Genomic DNA, 8,167 nt, shown 5'->3' with positions numbered 1-8,167 from the left:
GATTACTCAGTATTATGATTTTATTTCAAATGACCCATGAAGCAATTCTCAATCCTATCAGCTCCACTATCAATTATTTCCGAGCCGACTGAAAATATATGAATCATACATAGGGGAATTAGGGGCATAATGGACACGTTAAGCAAATGTTCGTTTTAAGACCCTTAAATGGCAATGTTTTTAATTTACCCCCGGCTAGTTTTCAAGTTTGATGTTAGTACGACGTGCCACATTCATTCATAGTGATAAAAATCATATCATATGTCAGAAAAGCGAGATAGAAAATTGGGTCGAAAACAAGGCTGGTAAAAAGGTATCGGGGCGAAATGAACACCTGTATGAAATTTAGTTATTCCAACATATTCAATGACTGTCAATCATTCCGATATGCAAAAGGACTCTCCCTCAATCATAATAGCTAAAAAGAACCTTTCTGGGTTCGTTACTTTGCTCAAAAATTAGATTCTTCCACGGTCTTGCTTATATGCCAATTTGAAACTGAGAAAAATTTTAATTCAAATTTTAAAGAACAATTGAAGCAAAAAATATTTATTTTTACCGTCAAGCATTTCAAATGCATTACAGATTTCATACAGTGAATGAGCTTTTGATGAAATATGTGTATTATCAGATATTGAGAGGGTGTCCATTTCGCCCCGTATGTTCATTATGCCCCTAATCCCCCTACATGTTAACATTTCTTTGTAAACAAAATTTTATAATGACAATGCTCTCGAAACGTCTCTCTGCCGTCTTAAAAACGTGAGCAGAAGGCAATTTCAATTTGGGACTCACTAGTCTAATAGAAAATCAAGTTACTCAGGACTTCGAAAACATTCTCAATCAAGAGAACGTTTTCGAAAATTTTTGGGAGTCTGATTTGGAAGAAGTAAGAACTAATGTTGAAAAAATCAAAAATATGAAAGCTTCTGGTGATGATGGAATTTCCTACATCTTTATCTAGAAACTTCCAGAGAGAAGCTTATCATTTTTGGTTGATATATTTAACAAATCTTTAAAGTTGGCTTATTTATCAAACAAATCGAAAAATTCCAAAGTTGTACCAATTTTAAAACCGAACAAGATTCATGCAGTAGTTTCTAGCAATCGTCCAATCAGTTTGCTTTCCTTCATCAGTAAACTTTTTGAAAAGGTCATTTTGAACAGAATGATGGTCCAGATCAACGAAATTTCAATTTTTGCCAATGAACAGTTCGGATTCCGCCATGGACATTCAACCACTCATCAACTTTTACGCGTAACAAATTTGAATAGTTCCAACAAATCTGAAGGCTATTCTACTGGTCTTGCCCTTCTAGTTATAGAAAAAGCATTCGACAGTATTTGGCATGAAGGCTTGATCGTAAAATAAATAAATAAAAAAAAAAAATTTCCAACATACATTGTTAGAAAAATTCAAAGTTCCTGTCAAGTCGCGCACTTCAGGTTAATTATAAGAACTCCAAGTCTGAAAGTGTTCCTGAAGAGCTAGTGCTCCCCAAGGCAGCATTTTGAGACAAATACCATACAATATTTTTACACCTGACTTATCTGAGTTACCTCAGGGATGTTAAAAAGTTTTGTTTGCGGATGACACAGGTCTCTCCGCCAAAGGACAAAGACTACGTGTCATCTGCCGTTATACGCATAATTGTCCCATGTTCTAAAATATACAATCAAGAAAAACGTGTTTAAAGATTTTAACACATTTAGGCCTCGTATTGACCAGGTGTGTGGTAAATTAAATCAAAATCTTCACAATAGTATAAAGAATAAGTGTTTATTAGAGTCAAGAATTTGTATTATGGGAATAAAGTAAATTTAGCTACGAAATTCAAAATGGGACTGTTATGCCTAGAAATACGGGGTTTTTGGTGAATTTCTACGCATAACAGTCCCACTGAGAGTAGTGACCAATTATGTGCTAAGCATACTGCTGTAGATGACCGTTCTTACGTATAGATGTATGTAGAGGAATGTAGAATGTAGAGTCCTCAAGACTATGTTAAGGCACCTAATGAAGGCTCAAGTGACAAGTGCCAAACGGAGCCACGTGTGGGGAAGTGAAAATAAAAACGATTTTATAGTTGAGAATGGAAAGCAAAGTTTTCTGTATGCGTGATAATGATAAAATGTATGAGTAAGTGAAAGAAAGAATGGATAACTAAGTTAGAAAGTTTATAAGATGTAATGAATTCCTAAATCGACTCTTCCAGCTGCAGGCTTGACAGAAACTCATCTGCAAATTCAAGGTTATTCTGTCGAGTAAATATTTAGCTCAAAATTCACGACACAAATCTTCACACGATATTACATTTCTTTGGACTTTGTTTGCAATACATATCATGATGTTTGATACATCGCAAATTAAGTTTTGAAACCACCAACATATTTGCAACTTGCACCGAAGAGCCAACTATGCGGAATAACCCAGTATGTGGCCAGGTCATCCTATTCTTTTTTTGACTTGACTTTGACTTCATCATGTTTGATATGTTGCAATATAGGCTCAAGACTACCAATATAATAACCACTTCCTCTGGGGAACAGGGTATCCAAAACAATCTGGCATGTTATCAAGTCATCCAGGAACCTTTGAATTATTCTTCTTTAGCCATGATTTGTGAATTTATGAAGTTTGATGTTGCCAGCTAGGTTTCAGAACCGACAGTTTAGAGGCCATTTCCCCAGGAAACCGGGAATTCAGAATAATCCGACATGTGGTCAAGTCATTCAAATACATTTGAATCACCTGTAGACTTGATTTGCAAATTCACGAAAATTGATATGTCGCAAGCCAGGTTTCGGATTCGCCATGTTGGTTGAAACATGCTGGGTTGGTCCGGTATTCGGACCAACCCAGCATATGGCCAAGTCATCCAAAAACGATCGAACTATTTTTATTTTGACTTAGTTTGCTAAATCATGAAGTTGATTTGTCGCAAGCCATGGACTCGAAATTAAAGTGGTTACTGATTCTGCTTTTGCTTTTGCTTCTGCAAACCTTGAGCGTCTGTACTCCATGTTAGGAGCGGCTCACAACAGCGTCTGTTCCCCATGTCAGGGGCGGCTGACCATCGTCCGAGTGCCAGAGAAGAACTCTAAGCTAAACTGCGCACTATGGTCCTCCGAACATTTAGGGGGAATGGTCCTCCGGAAATCTAGGGGGTTGGTGTCAGGCCCTGCAAGCCAGCCGTAAAAAAAATCAAGCAACGAATAATCAACGAGAGAATACGAACCGGGACAATCGGCGAAGACCACAGCGACGTAAAGGGACTAGCGATTGGAAGCTCGGTACGTGGAACTGTAAATCTCTCAACTTCATCGGGAGCACACGCATACTCGCCGACGTGCTGAAGGACCGTGGATTCGGCATCGTAGCGTTGCAGGAAGTGTGTTGGAAGGGATCAATGGTGCGAACGTTTAGAGGTAACCATACCATCTACCAGAGCTGCGGCAATACACATGAGCTGGGAACAGCTTTTATAGTGATGGGTGATATGCAGAGGCGCGTGATCGGGTGGTGGCCGATCAATGAGAGAATGTGCAAGTTGAGGATCAAAGGCCGGTTCTTCAACTTCAGCATAATAAACGTGCACAGCCCTCACTCCGGAAGCACTGATGATGATAAAGACGCTTTTTACGCGCAGCTTGAACGCGAGTACGACAGTTGCCCAAGCCACGACGTCAAAATCATCACAGGAGATCTAAACGCTCAGGTTGGCAAGGAGGAGGAATTCAGACCGACGATTGGAAAGTTCAGCGCCCACCGGCTGACGAACGAAAACGGCCTACGACTAATTGATTTTGCCACCTTCAAGAATACGGCCATTCGTAGCACCTACCTCCAGCACAGCCTTCCGTACCGATACACCTGGAGATCACCACAGCAGACAGAATCGCAAATCGACCACGTTCTGATTGATGGTCGGCACTTCTCCGACATTATCGACGTCAGGACCTATCGTGGCGCTAACATCGACTCTGACCACTATCTGGTGATGGTCAAACTGCGCCCAAAACTATCCGTCGTTAACAACGTATGGTACCGACGGCCGCCCCGGTATGACCTAGAGCGGCTCAAGCAACCGGATGTCGCAGCGGCATAAGCGCAGCAACTCGAGGCTGCATTACCGGAAGAGGATGAGCTGGACGAAGCCCCTCTTGAGGACTGCTGGAGAACAGTAAAAGCAGCCATCAACGATGCAGCTGAGAGCAACGTTGGGTACGTGGGACGGAGTCGACGGAACGATTGGTTCGACGAGGAGTGTCAGGAGGTTTTGAAGGAGAAGAATGCAGCGCGGGCGGTCATGCTGCAGCAAGGGACCCGGCAGAACGTGGAACGCTATAAACGGAAACGGCAACAGCAGACCCGCCTCTTTCGGGAGAAAAAACCCCGCCTGGAGGAGACGGAGTGCGAGGAGATGGAACAGCTGTGCCGGTCTCAGGAAACGCGTAGGTTCTATCAGAAGCAGCACTTCGACGAGCACCTGAATGGTGCTGAGAACACAGGCAATGAAGGACGGGACAACGGAGGAAATGCCTTCGTCAGTACTGCGGAAGATGGAAACCAACCAGCCCCCACTTTGAGGGAGGTTAAGGATGCCATTCACTAGCTCAAGAACAATAAAGCTGCTGGTAAGGATGGTATCGGAGCTGAACTCATAAAGATGGGTCCGGAAAGGCTGGCCATTTGTCTGCACCGGCTGATAGGCACAATCTGGGAAACAGAACAGCTACCGGAGGAGTGGAAGGAAGGGGTAATCTGCCCCATCTATAAGAAAGGCGACAAGTTAGATTGTGAGAACTTTCGAGCGATCACCATTCTAAATGCGGCCTACAAAGTACACGGGTAAAAATGCGGCACTCGAAATAAGTAGAATGAGTCATGATTTCGGGAGGAAAGTGTGTTTTCATGTTATGAAAATACACCATGCCCAAAAGTCATGAAATCATGAAGCATTTTACCGTAACGCCGGCTGTACGTTACGTTTTCAAATTAAAGCGAAGAAAAATGTCAGCTGGAATTCTCAAATCATGAAGCATGTATGCTAGAACCATGAATAAAATTCATGGAAACATAAGCACTATTCATGGATTTAGTCATCTGTCATTTATGATTTTTATTTTTGATACGAAAAGTGGCAATTTCGGTCATGAAATCATGAAGCAAGATCTGATATCATGAACACAGGTCATGAAAACATAAGCGCTATTCATGTATTTAGATGGCTGTCATTTATAATTCCGATTTTGGTCCTGAAAAGTGGAAAGTTGAGTCATGAAATCATGAAGCAGGATCCCTGAATCATGACCACATTTTATGAAAACGGAACGTTATACGTCAATTTTGATCCCAGTTTATATTTGCTATTGGTAAACAAATGAAACGAAAATTAAAATCGTCGTGACTTTTGTGCCGGTAGTTTCGTAATAAACCGCGAACACATTCCACAATTGTCAACCTAACGAGTGCCAAATCTTTAGCAGGAATGCGAACATTCAGTGGTTAGGTTTGTACGCAAAATATTGTTTCGAACATCAATTGATTTGACAAATGGTCCCTGGGCTCACAAAATGCTGGTGGATTGCATGAGTAATGGAACACTCCTTAACAACACTGTGGATGTGGAGAGTGAACTAGAACATCCGGCTGCCGAAGGCTTTTTGTGAGCTGCTCTGCTATAGGACATAGGGAAGGCATCACATCCGAACAGGTAAAATCGCCTACGAGTTTGTGAAGCGAAATCTTCGCTCAAAGTCAAACATTGCCCGGTTCTGCAAAATCAGGATGAAGGCTTGTAAGTATATTTTGGAACATCTAACAGCTCCGGCAGATTGATTGTGTCGTGACACAATGTGGGAACTTACGGAAATCTTGTCAAGAATGTCATCGATACGATGGCAAGGTTCCGAAGAGCAGTGTCTTCAATTTAAACTTTTTCAAAAACAAAACTTTTTTTTAAACTTCACTAGAAAAAATCACCGATCGTCATGAGAAGCGTTAACTAAGTGAAGGAAGTGACAGTTAGATTTGTGTAACGCCCTGAGCATACAAATTCTTGCATAATTCTCACGATTTCATGACTTTTAGTCATGATATCATGAAACATGAAATTTTATGAATTCATGACTTTTTGTTCATGAATTCGGCAACCGATTTTTTTCCGTGTATTATTCCAGATCATCTTCCGTCGTCTGTCACCCGTAGTAAACGAGTTCGTGGGAAGTTATCAAGCCGGCTTCGTTGACGGCCGATCGACAACGGACCAGATCTTTACTGTACGGCAAATCCTCCAAAAATGTCGTAAATACCAGGTCCCAACGCATCACCTTTTCATCGATTTCAAGGCGGCATACGACAGTATCGACCGCATAGAGCTATGGAAAATCATGGACGAGAACAGCTTTCCCGGGAAGCTCACGAGACTGATAAGAGCGACGATGGAAGGTGTGCAAAATTGTGTGAAGGTTTCAGGCGAACACTTCAGTTCGTTTAGATCCCACCGGGGACTACGACAAGGTGATGGACTTTCGTGCCTGCTGTTCAATATTGCTCTAGAAGGTGTTATGTGGAGAGCCGGGCTTAACAGCCGGGATACGATTTTTACGAGATCCAGTCAATTTGGTTGCTTCGCGGATGATATGGACATCGTCGGCCGAATATTTGAAAAGGTGGCAGACCTGTACACTCGCCTGAAACGCGAGGCAGCAAAAGTTGGACTGGTGGTGAATGCGGCCAAGACAAAGTACATGCTAGCTGGTGGGGCCGAGCGCGACAGGGCTCGCCTAGGTAGCAGTGTTTCGATAGACGGGGATACGTTCGAGGTGGTCGACGAGTTCGTCTACCTTGGATCCTTGCTGACGGCTGACAATAACGTTAGCCGTGAAATACGGAGGCGCATCATCAGTGGAAGTCGGGCCTACTATGGCCTCCAGAAGAAGCTGCGGTCAAAAAAGATTCACGCCCGCACCAAATGTACCATGTACAAAACGCTCATAAGGCCGGTAGTCCTCTACGGGCATGAAACGTGGACGATGCTCGAGGAGGACCTGCAAGCACTTGGAGTCTTCGAACGTCGGGTGCTTAGGACGATCTTCGGCGGTGTGCAGGAGAACGGTGTGTGGCGGCGAAGGATGAACCACGAGCTAGCCCAACTCTACGGCGAACCCAGTATCCAGAAGGTGGCCAAAGCTGGAAGGATACGATGGGCAGGACATGTTGCAAGAATGCTGGACAGCAACCCTGCAAAGATGGCGTTCGCTTCGGATCCGGTTGGTACAAGAAGGCGTGGAGCGCAGCGAGCTAGGTGGGCGGATCAAGTGCGTATCGATTTGGCGAGCGTGGGGCAGAACCGAGGATGGAGAGATGCGGCCACGAACCGAGTATTGTGGCGTGAAATTGTTGATTCAGTGTTATCTGTTTAGATGTTAACTAAATAAATGAATAAAATGATTCTTCAAGTGGGATTATTTCAGTACTCCTCGTGATGAAACAAAAATTACGGTGATTTTCTAATAGATGACGGCGGTTCAAAAAAAACAAATAAAAAATTTGTGATTGAACCTGGAAATTCAACTTAAATTCTTTAAAAAACGGATGGGAAATAATATTTTGATATTGAAAATTTCAATCAAATTTGATGTCAGACTCGCATGAATCATGAATGCATCCCGCTAATACTAACACATAAAACAGATTGTGTTCCACATGGGATGTAAAGCCAACGTAAGAAGATGTTCAAAACGATTTTCCCAAACACCAGCTAATTCAAAACTGACAACTGAATATTTTGTTCGAGATTAGTGCAGAGAATTGTATAGTGTGACAGTTATGCGTAGAAATACAGTAGTGGGACAGTTATTCGTGGAAATTCAACAATGGGACAAATTGACTTGGCTTGTTTTTCATTGAGTTTCCGAACTAAGTTAATTTTTGGTAAGTGTTTTCAAAAACAATACGTAGAAATAAACTGTTTGATGACAAAAAGTTAAAATGCCAAAAAAGTAACTTGGGACAATTATGCGTATAACGGCAGGGTAGTAGATTGCAAAAAAATTGGGATATTTTTTCTTTATACTTGCAAAAATGCAAGATTTCTCCTAATGCTTCCAAAACTCAACTGATAATATTCCCACATAAATCAAAAGCTCTTCAATTGAAACT

Source organism: Aedes aegypti, chromosome 2, assembly GCF_002204515.2.
Source record: "Aedes aegypti strain LVP_AGWG chromosome 2, AaegL5.0 Primary Assembly, whole genome shotgun sequence".
Lineage (NCBI taxonomy): Eukaryota > Metazoa > Arthropoda > Insecta > Diptera > Culicidae > Aedes > Aedes aegypti.
The sequence above is the reverse complement of the archived record's forward strand: the minus strand, read 5'-3'. Positions refer to the sequence as shown.